The 16,856-nt window shown below is 36.7% G+C and overlaps 1 protein-coding gene and 1 long non-coding RNA gene across 3 annotated transcripts in view; both read right to left on the reverse strand.

Moving 5' to 3' along the window:
* The window catches only part of HIBADH (3-hydroxyisobutyrate dehydrogenase), a 90,901-nt gene that overhangs the window by 52,664 nt on the left and 21,381 nt on the right, over positions 1 to 16,856 (reverse strand). The gene's annotated exons all lie outside the window — the stretch shown is intronic.
* LOC113945280 lies at positions 4,195 to 9,891 on the reverse strand. Its single transcript, XR_003527023.1, has 3 exons — positions 9,670 to 9,891; positions 7,900 to 8,014; positions 4,195 to 4,402 (listed from the first exon to the last, which is right to left on the reverse strand). It is a non-coding gene; the product is annotated as an uncharacterized LOC113945280 (long non-coding RNA).

Raw genomic sequence — 16,856 nt, forward strand, 5'->3', positions numbered from 1 at the left:
GGACTGGCTAGAAAAGTATATCTATGAAGAGTTTTCATTCTTCCATGTGCTTCTTTTCCCTAGAATTTTGAGATATAACTCTGGCATCTGTATCTGACCTCTGCATGTTGGCTTGAAAAACCTCTTTGCTGAGAAGGGAATTTGTCACTGAAGCAGGTTAACCAGACAAGGGTGGTGGAATCTCCATCCTTGAAGGTTTTCAAGACTTGGCATAAGAAAGCCACAGCCTACAGCATCCAATCTTGGCAACAGTGTTGCTTCAAGGGGAAGGCTGGACTAGATGACCTCCAGATGTCCCTATAAACCAGAGATTCTCTGAAAATGAGACACCAGGACAGTATGTTGGTATTTCCTTCCCAACGAGTGACAGAAACATACCTTTTAAATAGACCAGACTTCAGAACAGCCCAGAAACAGTCTGGGATGTGCTAAGAAATACTGCTTCCTAGATTTTCTAGTTTTGGGCAACGCTTTCTCAGGTTGTTTGTGCCCATGGTTAAGGCCCTAAGGAGACCACATTCTTTACCCAATATGTCTATGGTTTTTCCTGTTAGCCAAAGCAAGTTTAACATTAACAAAGCTATTCCTTTATGGCATAGTACACTCATTCAGACAAACTCCTCCCACAAAAACAAGACGTAAAAGCTTCCCTTTCTTCATTTGGAGAGAGACATAAACCTTTGGCAATTTGTGTTCATCACTACAGAATTCTCCAAGCCAGAGTCCATGTGCGTACAGTCGCCTCTCTTCCCTGTGACAGCCTTCCTGGTTCCAGTTAGTAACTCCGGATCCATCTTACCTACAATGAAGACACTTAAGCTTTTTCTTGAGCAGTCCACAGTCCAGCAGTGTCACACTCTTCCCCCCCAACACTCACTACAGCATTTTCTACTTAGACATTTTTCTTCAGAACACACCTTTATAGGAGAGCTGTATGCTTCAGAGACTACATGAAGAAAACCACGGGAAGCAAGTCAGCATTTTCACCACATTGCTCTCATTTTTAGAAAAAACCTCCCCCATAAAAGTTGAGTACCCCCTGCTACTCAAGGAATTTTAGGAAAAAAATTTAGGTTAAGCTAAGAATTCTAGGACAGTCCTATTTCTGCTTGCTTTTTGACTTCCGGCCTTTAAAGAATGTTATTCCTCCAGAACAAATCTCCAACACCTTACTTGCCTGTCCTTTTTTACTGGGAAGCCTATCCTTTTTTACCTTTCCATCCTCACTTTCTTTCACCATGCACATCCATGCCCTCAGTCATTCAAACTGGACTGTCAGAAGAAAACCACATTGTTCAGTAGCTCATTGTCATTCAGTATCTACAGGTCTCTCTCAATTGCTATCTTCTAGTTGCTTCCCAAGCATAACCCTGGGTAAAGTACTCCTACTCTTTGGTATTCTTCTTGTAGATTACTCTTACTCTATTGATCTTCAAAGGATACAGGTTATTTTCATAATACAGGACACATACGTGTCACTCAAAAGAAAAATAAATTTAACAGATGAACAGACACATTCTACAGTGAGGTGAGATAGCCCTGAAAAACATAAGGAAGACTGTCATAGAACTAGATTTTATTATTTAATACTTTAAAAAGTGTGGTTTCATCTAATTTAACAAATGCAAATGCTGGTTAATTTTTTTTCAAAACCTTCAAAATGACAACAAGTTTCCTACAGTCTACAGATAAAAATCTTTTTAAAAAATCGATTTTTATCTAAAATGTTATAAAATCTGACATGATTAAAGAAGGCAAAATGCTGATAGTCCATTTAAAACATAGCCATCTTCATTCAAAACACTGTGGAACTGACAAAGAATGTCAGTTTTGCAAAAAAATGGTAACAAATATTTTTCCACTGTCTTATATGATAAGAATCTGAGTTTCCTACAATACTATACATTATAAATATAATAAACACATTATTAATATATAATTTCAAAGTTATCTCAGTCTTCTGAGGGTTTGTAGTGCTGCATTTTAACCATTTAAATGATTTTACACAGATACAAAATTTGACATCATAACATAATTAAGTTACTGAGAAACTGAAAATGTATTAATTCTCCTTTATATAAATTTTTTATAGTAGCAACAAAATTATTTCACTACATAATTACCAATGTAAAAGAAATAATTCAGCAAGAAGGTAAGGTGTATGCTAGTATGATTATTGTCATTTTAAGGCTTCAATACATATTTGTGTGGAAGGTTGAATGCAGTAAACACATCAGAGAATATCTTATTACCCAATAATGCACATAGTTAGCTACCTCACTGGCATTATAAAGTGGTTATTTTAGGTTCCTGTTGTTGTAGGGAAATTTTACACTTTTTGTTGTTCATTTTATTGGGCCATTTCTGATATGTAAGGTAGGGCACCGTAAGATAAGAGAAAAGAACATGGATATAAATGTGCACACACACACTATTTAACATGTCCTATCTACTAGCAGCTAAAAAGTATATAGTCCATAGGTGAGAACTTTAAACAGTTTATGTACACTATTACTTACTTTAAACATTCTTTCCGAAGTCGTTAATAAAAGTCAAATTAGGAACAAGCAATGATAATCTTAAAATTTCAAGACTGAATGTTTTCAGCCAACTGGTTGTCACCTTAGGTAGGTGTTTTATTTTTAAGAAAACAAAACAAAAAAATTCCCCGAAGTGTTTGTATCAGCCACATTGTTCACAAAACAGCAGAGGACAAAAATGCATGCTCTTCTAGGATGCATATTAGTCCTCCATTAGAGGAAATCCTTCGCCTATTGCTCTAAGAAGTCTGGGAGTTTTTTGGTTTTGGGTTTTTTGGGGTGGATTTTTAGGGGTTTTTAGTTTTTTTTTCTACAGAGTAATAATCTGAAACAGATAACCAAACACACACATGAAAGTTGATGTCTGACACCTTCTCTTCCTTCATTCCTCATCCAATAAAGTAGGCCACAAGAAGACCATGAAAGAATTAGGATTTTATATTCCAGTTGCTCTTGGAAAGTTTTTACTCCAAAGTTTCCATCACTGTTCAATATGCAACCACTTGTTTCACAAATGCTCTAGCCTACACTCCACTTCCTCACAGAACAGCTTTTCTTATTAGTTACTTGGTATCCTGGCAGGGAGAAGTTCTGCAATCTCGTCACACTTTATCCAGTCAGGCACAGCCCTGAGCAAAGGTGCAAGTATAATGACAGGAGAAAGACTTTTGAAATGAGTAACAGGACTGACCTTTGAAAAGTTCCTACACTTCTTGAAGACTCTGTTTCTAAGTGGTCTCAGTCCTGCTTCTTTATACTTTACAATCTCTTTACTTCTCTATTTTACACTCAATTTATGAAATTATAGTTCTCTAACCCCAGAAAATGCTGGAACAAAGGTCCAAGGCATCTACTTTAAAAACTTGTGGGTGTTTTCTACAGAAGCAGCTTAAATTTCTTCCTCTACATTTACTTCCAAGCAGATATGATCTGGAGTATAAACCAGAGGTTAGAAGTTGCATGTGTTATCATTAGTGTGGTATCTTTACTTTGCCACTAACTAGTGGTTTAAAAAAAAAAGAAATAAAATAAAAACCTGTTATTTCAGTTGTATATCTGCTACAAATCCGACACTTTTTGGGAGTACATAGACATTTTTTCCCCTTAAGAAAAGGTCTTTCTGTACTTTTTGAAACTTCATGTAGGGTTAAAACAAAATATTACTAGGAACATCAACTTCCAAAAATCATATGTGTAGCCACATCCTTTCTACACATGTAGATGTATCTTAAAAAAAGCCAACTTTCAACAATAAAGTAGCCAAACATTTTTTAAATTTTCTATAGACCACTTGATGCATGTTTAAGCATTTCCATTTTTACTGACCAAAGCTAAAACCACTCACAAGCAGAATGATGAAAAAAAAAAATGTCTATGTAAGAAATGTCTTGTAAAGTTTAAAGCAGTAAGTACACAAATACTATAAAATCCAGTCACTCTAAAATTACTGTAGCTGTAACCTATTATAGTAATTGAACACTCCCATTATACACTTCTATTGAATTTTCTATTTAAAAAGCTAAGTTTCTCAAAATGCTTTAAAAATGGGTAAAGCAATACACAACATAGCCATGGTTTTGACACAGTATGTATACACACACACACACACGCATTACTCTGGTCAAATGAAAAGTCAAAGAGAATTCTGTTTTCTGAAGTCATTCAAAGACATTTTATTACTTTTTTTCTTATCCTTTCTTCCCTCACTCCCCAATTTTTATCTAGCTATCTCAAGCAATACTTTGGATCTTAAATGGATACTAATTATTCTGGTTTTTTTTACTTTATCCAGACATTCTTGTTTTCCACTTCTGTGCTGCGAATCCCATAGCAGCTCTCAGCAGCAGTGGTGTCACACTGAACTGAACGGTAGACAAAAAATCAAAACTGTGTTATGGTGAAACAGGTCTAAAAGCAAACTGCTTCAACTTAGAGAGATTCCTTCCTCAGCAACCATTATTTTTAATGAGGCCAGTTCACTTTAGGAATCTTGGCAAAAACCAGTCATTTACTCTAGTCCTAGAGCAATGACTGCAAACTGGGCAAACATAAAGATTACATGCGATGTAAAATCTGCACGTGCATATCATTACACAAAAAAACCCCATGATGTGCTGGGAAAGAGGCCTGTCAAGCTATCACGTTTGTTAATGAAAAGAACAGTTTTATTCCAAACCAGTCTACTGTATCAGATTTGATACAACAAGTGTTAACTAAACATCATGCATAAAAGCTTTGATGAGAAAATCTAACACATTAAACTAAGAAACAGTTCAAGGACAGCAGGAGGCAATTCCAGAACACAGGCACAATCTATAAAGGCAAACTACCACAGCTTTTTGATGTTAAGTAAGTAGCAATATCAGTATACAACAAAGCTTAGAGGCAGACTTGTATCAAGTTTAAAAGTTTAATATCCAGGGTCAAAAGCCTCAATTACCTATTCTACTACTACTTTTCTCAGTGAAGAAATCAGTGTTAAAGTATGATTTACTGAAAGCATTATCTAAATTATCACATGAGGGTTCTTATTCCCTTAGTACCTGAATTTTTAGTATCTCAGTAATGCTGCATCTCAGATACTCAAGACTACAGCAAAACACGTATGTTTGAACTTTGACGAGGTGGGAGGTCAGAGACACTTACTTTGAAAACATATACATTTCTTAAAATGGGTTATGCCCATTAAATGGCCTAAGAAAAAGGGCACCAGCTCAAGAGGAGCGGCACTTAGTAAAACTGGGGATAAATTACTGCAGTAGCACTTTAAATTCATACCTTTCAGGAGAAAGCATAAAAGTACACATTTAAAAAAATACAAAACTGGGGGCAAAAAAAATCCCCCTTTACTTAAACTAGATATTTATATATGTTTTTGACAATGTTGTATTATATCTGTAAAACAGGCTACATGATACATGTTAATAGCTATTTAATAATTTACTTAACTAGTGAGATACAATTTTCTAATTATTTTTCCTGGGTATGTGCTTTCTATTGTCCATTTATAAAAGAGTATGGAGGGTAAGATTAAGCTGGTAATTGGAAATGGAGGAAAAATATCTTTTTAAGGCAAAAGAGGGAAAAAACCCCAACTTCGGAATTGTACTTTTTCATCTTTATCTAGAATATAGCAACTTTGCACTGGATACAGAAAACCACATGGACTCCTCTATATATTCTTCTATGCCTGTCCACTCCACAGCTTTTAAAAAATTATTGTGACCTTAACTGTGGATGAATCTCAGCTCCTTCATTAAACAGGAACCTAATTCTGTTGCTATCACCTTACCAAAGCAAAATCTGTTTTTCCAATACCCTGACATGACAACTTTTACACTTTTACCTTTGTAAAAAAATTATAGAATTAAATCACTCTAGTTTTTAGGAATATTAATCATCATTATAAGATATTTTGAGCCCTAACAGTTAGGGAAAACTAATGGGATGAGGGGAGGAAATGTTTCCTGTACAAATTTTTCTGAATTATAAATTGCCTGTTTTGAGCAGGCTGGGCTGCAATGCCACCTGGTGGCTTAGAAAAAATAACAGGATACTACTTGAACAGTGCTCAATGGCTTGGAAAATATGCAATATTCTTTAAAAATGCCAAATATGGCAACAATGTTTAAGTTAATGATTTGCATCTCTTAGCTAACAAGTCGTTTTTCATTCTGTTTCTCCCAGTGCACAGTATTTTAAGTTTTAAAGTTGACATGTCAAGACCTAACTTCAACTGGAACTTTACAATTGTTTTCAATTGTAAGTTGAACTTGCCAATGAGTACATTACACTGTAAAGGGTCACACACATACACACAGGGTCTAATTTGCACAATAAATACCTAACATTGAATTTTTCCCCATTTGAGGAAAAATTAAATACAGCAGAAGCCTAAAAGAAGGGTTACTGAAATGCTTTGTAAAATTACACTGTATAATTAATTCCATAGTAAGAACGTTTTTATGGTGTGTGTTGGTGACCTTTTATTACCATCAAGTTCACAATGCTGGTGGGCTGCCTTTTAATCCCTCCGCAGACAAAGGCCCTAAATAAACACAGATCCCTTCCTGGGAAAAAGTCCTCTCTGGTTAAATGGTAAGGAAATGAGTAAATCATTAGTAATCTTTAAAGCCAAAGCTATAAACTCAAGTTACCTTAAGTTAAAATGAAAGTGTCCTGCAAGAGTTTCAAAGTTCTGTCACAGATAGAAATCTCCAGCTCTTGACTCCAGACTAGGCGCCAGCTGATAAACAAACAATTTAAGTCAAGAGCTGGAGAATTCCCAGCTTTTTCATTTAATGGCTTTGGCCAAGAGTATTTATTGCCTCCAGTTTTATTCTCACTTAGCTCTAAGAGGAAATTTAAACTCATCATTATCTTAAAGCCCCATATGGGCCACAGTCAGCTCACCTGATAGATCTCCTTTTACTCTGCCTAAGTTCTACTCCCCACTAGAAGTGATGTAATAGTGTAAACTAATTAAATGTAGTTTTAGGTTGACTTTTTAATAGGCTAAATAAATTTTGTTCAATATGGTTTATATTCCCACTTGGGGCAGTAACGATTCCAAAAAGTTTAACTTTACAGTTTCCAGTCTAAACTACTAGTAGTTTACTTCATAAAGGACAATTGAAACGAACAAACAAACCATCTTCAGAACAAGGACAGCCAACTGTTAAAAGCAACTATATTGAAAATTCTTTGCTACAAACTGATCTATTGGTACCAAAATGTACACAGAATTGTGAAAAAGCAGACTGTGTGGGAATTCCAATACTTCAAACGAAACATTTCAGGAATGCAAGGACATACGTGAATTAAAATTTAATGTTTAGTACTTGTTCTGGTTTTGGAATAAAAATAGGCAAAGCTATGGAGTTGGAAATTAAATATTAAGTAAACATCTGTGGATAAGTCAAGGTGTTGAATGCTGTGAGCAATTCCAGCATTGAAATATTTCATCCTAACTCAACAGGAAGATATCATGAGGTGGCCTCAGATGTCACCTTTCTCCTTCTTCTTTTCTAAATGTATACAGTACGAGGAGGTGAGAGTTCTTGAATACATATTCTAATGCTCATTTCACCTCAGAGATTTTTAAATCCACCATGATTTAGATTTAGCATTTCTAACCTCATCGCAGGCATCTCCTCCTAATAAAGCATATTTGTCCTGTATATTAATAATTTAGAAACTTCTCACTTAAGAAATAAATTTCACAACTGCCAGAGATGGAGAACTATGCTTAGCAAGAAGTCTGACTACCATTCCTAAAGGGTTAATAGAACTCAAACTTGAAACCAGGACATTGCATTCCCCTCCTACCACCCCCCTCCCCACAAAATACTTTCCTAACCTGACTTGGCTGAAAAAGCCAATTAATTGTTCCAGTGTCTGCCAAGACTTCTTATTCCTTTAAAAATGCAGATAGTGTTTGAGACAGCTGGCTACTCCAAACCCAGGTAACACCCCTAAATGTGGAAAGAATGAGGGAACATGAATTATGATTAGTATTTTAAATGGATTTGTAATGAAACAGACAGACAGACATCTTAAAACTACTGTATTTCCACCATTTATTATTTAAGAAGAGAAAACCTGTGTCTTAGATGTCTCTGCTGCTCCACTGAGTATATGGAAGCAGATTAATGTAAATAGCATTAAAATACGTGGAACTAGTTTTTCTGTCTTTGTTAGGAACTGACTGTACAGACACTATGATGTCATGCAAAACACACACACACGAAGCAGCCACCAAGTGACAGACAAGAACCTTTCTGAGCCAGAGTCATTGCAATCCCTGCAGAAACTAGTCATTTTAGGTCAAGTTAAGGTCATTGCAAAGCAGAGAAAAGAAAACCTTATGAGAGTTATATACCAAATATCAGGCTTAGCACCATGCAAAAAATGGTATTTAAATCCTTATTTACATTTCTACATGAATAAGAGATTTAAAATATACTACAGTACTAGGGGAAGCAAGAAAAGAGTTCACAAAACTAATTTTGAAACACTTCCGCTCATTAAGAAGCTCATACTAAGAAATTGTTGCTCACTGAGCAGCAATGGAGTCAATTTAAAGAGGAAGAAGATATTAAACATTTAAATTTTAACTGTTAATAAGTACAGCATCGATCCATACAAAATTATGTTACTACAATAGAGTAAAATTATATAAGTCAGTCACTTTTAATCTCATGTTTTAGAAGGGGCAGCAGTTACTTACATTTGTTGATAGCATTTTCATTATCATCAATTAAATACACTAGATTTATTGTATGCCTTTCCTGTAACTTCAGATTTAAGCCACAGGTTACACTTCTTTAAATAATCTCCTATTTGAATTAACAGGAACACCTGCTTGTAACACACTTTGTGTACTTTTGAAAATCCTTCTATAGTGAACATGTACACTAGAACACAGATACATTGTGAGCCAATATTCCCAATTTCTAAATACTGGAAAAATTTCAGAAGTTTTCACAAATATATGAAAATGAACACATAAAAAAGAAAAGCAGGAACTGTTTTTCTGGGAGCATGTTTACAACCTTCTGGTCATTTTTTAGTTTGTTTTCTTTTTAAGGAAAAGAAAAATGTTGGAAGCCCATGTTGTAAGTGCAACACTTACAAATAGGGCTTTCGTGCCTGACCTGTGACTTTTCCAGCTTATTTTTCCCCTCCCAAAGCTTAATTTCCATGCAGTTTATACTTAAATACTTAAAAAATACGGAGTTCTATCTCATCATAACGAGTACTTATCCATAGTGACAATGACATTCGTTGGCTTTCATAAGAACTACCTGATTGGGGAGGCAAAGTAATGATGGGCTGCACAAATCAGCTCCAAAGTTCTAAGGTATCCAAGTCGTTTTGCCCTCTGAAAACACATCCTCAGATTTGGAAGTTAAGATGCAACTGAAGCAAGACATGGAGGTGACCAAGCTCAGGTAGATACCTTCCTATTAAGTGTTGTCAGTTTAGATGCATATTCTAATAACAGCAAAGCTGCAGACAGTTCAGTGGTTTCAGTAACCTTCACGAGCATTAGAACAGTTAAAACTCTATGCCATGCACCAATAAAAGAAACACTCCTTTGCAATTGCAATCCACACCAGGTACTTACAGACAAGCACCTTCCAGCTAATAAACTTTCTCCTGTTCTTTTTTCCCCTCCAAAATCTTGTACGTTTTGTCAATGTGGTTAAATCTTGGTGCTAATAACGCCAAGGTCACAGGTTCAATCGCCTGTATGGGCCATCCACTTAAGAGCTGCACTTGATGATCCTTGTGGGTCCCTTCCAACTCAGAATATTCTGTGATTGGAAATCCAGAGCAACAACTTGAATTTAGAAAATGTGCCTCATTTTATCAGCCAGTGTAGAGGATATTTAAGTTGATAGAAAATAAAGTGATAGAGATTCAAGAATGCTTACTCCCAGCTGTGACCTCATGAGAACAGCAATAAACCTTCTAGAGTGAATGAAGGGAGAAGAAAAATGGACATTACTTTTGGAAGGATTAGGAAGTGAGGGACAGAATTTAAAGTGAGTCAGCCATTGTTATGTTGAAGATACAGAAATTAAGCAGTAATGAAACAAAACAATTTGCTAAGCCTAAACACTTAGTTATGCTTCAAGGTCATATTCACAGATGTGCTTTGAAAATAATCATAAAATATTTTAATTCAATATGATCCCATTTCCAAGAAAGGCAGAAAGGAGTAAAAGTCATTGTGTTAAGTTATATTTCAACAGGGTTTAAATAATATATCAACAAAGTTAGCTGCTGAAAACAGCAAACAATAAAACCTTGAACTTAGGTGATACCAAATTAAAAAATCCTTTATGTTTAGCTGGAGATGAAAGATATTGCCAAATAAAAAAAAGAATTAGCTTATAGTTGCATAAAAGGTCCAACCAAATCACTCCCAGGATGTCAGCTCTACACAATGCTTTGAAACCTTGGAGTTTGAAAGATAGTAGCTCTGTAGTATAAGACAGAGTGATTACCCCACAGACACTTAACAGACACCAAGGACAAACCTCTTCAACTTGCACTAAATTCCCACTGAATTGGATGGATTTAAGAAGATGCCTAAGTGTTATATGCTAAATTGGAGCTTTACAGATGTGCTGTATTAAGGCACTTCTAATTATTTTCTTTGCCTTGCATGACTTGCATATAGCTGATATTTCTCGATCCTTAGCAATAAAGGGATACTAGTGAAAATGCTATTAAAATGTTTTGATAGTGATGAACCAATCACTTCTTCTGACATTGTCTGTCTCTGTAAGCTTCAGTCTCCAGGGTCAAAAGCTGAAAATAGCAGGTTTTAACAGATACTAAACTTCTAGTCTTCAGTGATTTTAAATGTTAATGCCCACAAACTAAAAATAAACTAATAAAATTTAAAATGGGTTGTCCCTAAAACATTCAAGATTTGAAATGTCTGACCTATGAATTCATTAACACCTGGAATTAGGGGGGAAAAAAGCAAGATGGAGAAGACTTTCCAATACTTCAATGGGATCTAATGTCCTATAGTGGAAAAAGCTGTTGGTATATGCTGCCGTAATTAATTACACCCGTGCTTCCCTTCTCCTTTTTAGTAATAAAACAGAAGACAAAATAGAACCAAACATTTTCATTACTTGTCTGTCCAATCAGTAATCGGCATGAACTACCTGAAAAAAAGAAGATCCCAAAAGGATGAGTACACAAGAAGCTGTCAGATCACATATTCTCTCCCCACTTTGTTTTCCACTGAGTAGCTTTTTCTTGTAATTCAATAGCAGAGGAAAAAACTAACAAAAACTACTGTCCTTTACTGCTTCCTGTGTAATGTGGTGAAAGAACTGACTCAGAAACTTGTTTTCTATTTTCAGCTGTATTATTTGCTCTAATAAAAGCTTCTACCTCTCTGTACACCATTTCCCTTCTTTGTATTCTTAAGCCATGATGTAAAAGAACATTGGTATTGTGCTACTGTGATTGGTACTGAAACATTATAGATTCCTATTACTTATGTTGCAAGAATTTAATTAGCATAATAACAAAGTACTAAGGCAAGAATTTATGACTAAAAAAAGCATTGAAAGTCCTCTGTGGGCCAGGAGCAAAGGAAAATGGCAACTCACACCACTTTTAGACTTGGAGAATTACTGCACCAAAGTAGTAATTTACACACATCCCACAAGAAATGGCAGAACCATAGGAAACGCCACTTTTAACCACACAGGGTTACATTTGACTGACGAGCACACTTGGCCTGTCTTTTTCCAATTAAGCTCCATCTGCTTCCTCAGTTGGACTGGTTGGCTTGAGGCCTCTCGACAGAACATCCATTGTACGTTACTTCATCCACTTCCCCCAAAAAACCTTTCTCTGGTAGAAGCCAGGGGATGCTTCCCCAGAGCATGTCATTGGGCAGGGGCAGGCCAGATGGGTGGTGTGTGGGAGTGGGAGTGGCATCTGAGCAGTGACAGCAACCTGAAAAAGCATGGGTTTACTAACTCCCAACGCATCCAAGGAAGGGTTAAGTCCCTACAAAATAAAATAAAAAGCACCATTTTTCTTGCATTATATAGTCTGACCAAAAACCTTCTGAAACCAAAATTAAATAGTGTGTTCCCTTCCACTCCCCAACACACACGCTCTAAAATAAATAATGGCCAAACTGATTTAAATGAAATTCTGTAGAAGAATTTGTGCTTGGATGAAAATGGCACATTTGAGCCTGAAGCAAAAGTAAAACCGCCAAGTTATAAACCTCTCAAAGGGAAGGTTTATAATGGAAATGCCAACAGACCCTTAACTATAGTGGAGCTGTTAGGTGCCAACATATAAATAATTCTAGTTTTTGCGGTCACTTACGATAAATTAGATACAGTGCAACTGGAAACAGTAGGGTTCTGATTCAGTAAACAGCAACAGCCAAGAGTACATGTTTGGATTTTCAGACAAGTATAGCATAGATTTGATGCTGGCTCTGAAATGGAGTCTATAAGGGACATTTGGACTTTTTAAAGTAGTAAGCAAGTCATATTCTGAATTCTTGAGGGCTTGTAAAATAAAAACCTCCTTAACAAGCTTAGCTGCCTACTGTTTCAATTTTCTAAGATTCCTTTACCCCAGTTACAAAAAATCCACTCTATTCAAGACTGGAGTAATTGTCTACTAAGGAAAACAAAATACTAAGTAAGTGCACATAGTCACATTTACTGTTAAGAATTGCTAAGCATATTAATACAGTGAAGGAAAAAAGTGCCATTGACCAAACAGTAACAGATTAACCACCTTCTTCTTTAATAGGTGTGCCAGTTGTTGCACTACTAATGCAAATACTTTCCCTATAGTCCACTTGTTCTAGAACAGGAACAATGCATTTAGGTGATCAAATATTTTCATTTTGGCCCTGAGGAAAATTTGGAAGGAATTTATTGCATCATTTCACAGCAGTTAGGCCCCATGCCTTAACACAATTTGTTGAGGCAGTGAGGGATGCTATTAGGGCTCTCTGCAGGAACTTCCATCTTGGATGGGGTGGGAGCCCTCAGAGGCAGCCAAGATTCAGATTGAGGCTGCTAAGAGGATGCTCCATCTCAGGAAACTCTCCTGCTTGCCAAATTCACATCAGCTTCTCATTTAGTGCTTCTGCTACAAAACCTTACCACTGCCCCAGCAACACCCCTAAGTCTCCACTAATGTAAAGCCTAAGATGAGCACCTGCAGAAACAAGAAAGCTAGACACACTCCTAGTTTAGCTCTATTATGACAATGTTTCACATGTTGATAACCTACTGAAAATTCCTTTCTCCAACTGTCCTCCAACTTTTGAAAGAGAAAGGAAATCTCTATTCTCCCTGCACGTGCAACATAAAATGCCTTATTCAAGACAAAAAGCATCTAGCTGCCATCAAATACTGCTTTCAGACTAGCAACAGTTGTAGCAATTCTGGGAAATAGTTTAATCAGAAAAATGTTGGACATCAGAAACTGACCAAGTTTGAAGAGCTAACTATGTATAGTCATACACCTCTACAGATTATCTGTTAGTTCCATAATGAAAATCCACACTATAAAGTGAACTCAAGAAATCTGACACAAATGAAACACAAGTAGTATGATCCTCAGCCAAGGCTAAAAGTTAATGTGATTTTCTCTGTACTCCCCATGGCAAATATACTAAGAGCCACGAGCCACACATTCCGACCACGCGTTCTCAGAAAGCACAGATTGAAACAAAATGACAGCAAAAATGTGTCACTTCTGACTGTGTATGGTTAAACTACACAGTTACTGAGTAAGTAGGATCTTACACAGTTTGCAGCAACTCATATTAAATAAAGCAAATGGATAATAATTACGTGTCAGATTAGTATTCTTGTCAACTTGACTAAACTTCACATTAAAAAATCCCGTTAATTTACCAACAGTCAAACAACACATAGGATACTACGAAATCATTATGTGGATTTACTTAAAATATGTAAAGATTTTAATAAAGAGTTACACAGCATTTCACAGTGCCCCTCATCCCTTCATTTTACTGCAAACCAATTTAACATTCTCCCACTACACAGAATAATTAAACCACAACTGCTTACAGAATCAGGAATACAAACTAAAGGTATGGCATTAGGGTGACATTTCCATGCATTACTCTGTTCCTGTCAAGCCATACTTTAATTCTTCTTATGAACAGACACAGGTTAAAGCTGTCTAAGGTCTAGGAAATTCCACACACTGTGTCCCAGCAAAACTACAGGGAAAAAAAATGATAACCAAGTTTTAAGGGTTAAAACTGTAGGTCAAATACAGTGTAGTAAGTAAATTTTTTTTCCACTTCAGGTCCTATGTTGTGCTTGGCATGAAGAGAACTGTAGTTAAAAAGTGTTTCTTCAGCTCTGGAACTGCATGACTGTCCTCTGCATTTCCGTAGGTGGAAGTAGTGAGCCAACAGAATTAAATACTGTTGGACAAACTGAAAGGTGAACGTTTACACAGTTTGTATGCTGACAGCTGAATTCTAAATGCTTATCAAAAGGCAATACTGTTTCCTTTACCCTTTTATTTAATCATACAAACCATGGTTTTTTTTAAAAATGTGGTTGAAGGAGGAAGAATTAGGAAATCCTGGTATTTTTATGTGCTCCCTGTGGATTAACTAGGAGCCATTTTGCTAAGGACAAAAGCTCAAGCTACTGAAATGTCTCACCAGGGGCAATACCACACTAAAAATATGGAGTAATTTTCAGGTATTTGTTTAAAGTGCAGAGGAGTACTTCTGCTAGAACATTCTCCCCATTTTCATTAGCACAACTTGAGACACTTGCCAAAACATAAGGATGTCCTCCACTACAAGATGCCATTTTGCAATCCAGTGATCCAATCCAGTGACTTAGAATGGTTCCAGATCATAGGATAATATTGTCATAAACAAATCCCACTCTTGCCCAACTCATCATCATGACTTTAAAACTGAACAGAATGAACCCAGAATACTAGCATGATCCAGAAGGGAGTCAATAGAAAATCAGCTTTCATTCCTACTGATCCTGGATTCAGCCATTGAAGGGATCAACAAGCCATTTACTTTCAAAGGCCTACACTACAAGACAAGGTGAGCTGTCCCCGTGTGCAGTTTACCCCTTCTGAGTTTGTTTTTTTTCGTTTTTAGTCCTTTAGTTTAAGCATTTAAAGGGCCTTCAAAGGAGTCTTCTCCGACACAGAGTAGTTTGCACAAGTGTGCACTTGAGATGTGCCCTAAGGTTCAGATACTTAGGATATTAATGTTTCTTCCCATGGGTCTAAGTGTAAGACCTGCAGATCTCCCTTGCTGAATAAGAGACAAAATAAAAATCTAATTCTATGTTGGGCCATGTCTTCAGTGGCCCAGTCCATTTAAATATGCATTGTGATTTAACCCTAACCAGCAAGTAAGTACCATACAGCCACTTGCTCACCTACCCCTCACCTGCCCCCAGTGGGGTGCAGAGGAGAACCACAAAAAAAGGTAAAATCCACACATTGATATAAAAATAGTAATGCAACAATATCACTAATAATAAATGGTGAAGAATAGGGAGCCAACGAAAAGAGAGAGAAATAAAACCCAAAAAAGACAAGTGATGCTCAATACACTTGCTCACCACCCACTGACCAATGCTCCTGAGCAGCAATCAGCCCCTCCCAGGCAATTCCTCCCAGTTTATATTCTGCACATGACATTATCTGCATTATCTGCATTGGAATATCCCCTTGGCCAGTTCAGATCAGCTGTCCTGGCTATGCTCCTCCTTGCTGGCAGAGCATGGGAAACTCAAAAGTCCTTGACTTGGAGTAAGCACGAGTTAGCAACAAATAAGCATCAGTATGTTATCAACATTATTTTCATTCTAAATCAAAAAAACCCCAGCACTGCACCAGCTACTAGGAACAACTCTATCCCAGCTGAAACCAGGACAGTAAGTCAGGTTTCTATGGCCTTCTTGGGTTTTCTTAAACAAGAGGAGTTCCACACACAGACTGAAAAAAATCTGTTTGAGGCAACACTGAATTGCCAGTACAACTGCTTTGTATTACAATTCAGAGTAAGCTGCATTTTCTCCAGTGGCATCTCCAGTGCTGGTGGGACTGACCCCACACTGATAGCTGCTGTGCAAGCACAGTGTACTCCCAGTCCTACTCTGTGCAGAACCTTCCAGTTTGTAGTTCCTGCTCTGGTGTGCGTGGTGTTGGGCTCAACACTGACATGTGCACCATCCACGTTTAGCATAGGATGGAATCAGGACTCAGATAGAGTCAAGGGATTATTAAGGTCTGGTGCTCAGCATCCCCACTGTTCCAAGCACAGGAGTCAGGCTAGGTTTTTTTGACTACATGAAAAATACACACTTTGAACAACAGACTCCATTGAAAGAGCAAAAAAGAGAGAAAAAGAAGCCCATGAATGTTTAAAACCAAAACAAACTTTGTAGAAAGCTTTGAAGTCATCCCTTCATTCCAGAAACATTCCAAAACACCACCTGCAACTCCTTAACTTTAAACATCCTCTAGAAAAAGCAATCAAAATTTAAAAAATTAAATTAAATTAGCTTTTATTTCCTAGCACTTATGACAGGCTAACATTTGAAGATCTTTCTTGCTCTGGATATCTCAGAACACTTGACAGGATGAGTTAGATACTAGCATTAAAGTAACCACAAGCAAACAGAGCAGTTATTAGGAATGTGGTAACAGCTCACGTACAGCTGTGGATATTAGAACTATTTTTACTGAGAGAAGGAATGTTGGCTCTAATTCTGCAGT

Source organism: Corapipo altera, unplaced genomic scaffold (genome assembly GCF_003945725.1).
Source record: "Corapipo altera isolate COAL_440 unplaced genomic scaffold, ASM394572v1 44, whole genome shotgun sequence".
In the NCBI taxonomy this organism is placed as follows: Eukaryota; Metazoa; Chordata; class Aves; order Passeriformes; family Pipridae; genus Corapipo; species Corapipo altera.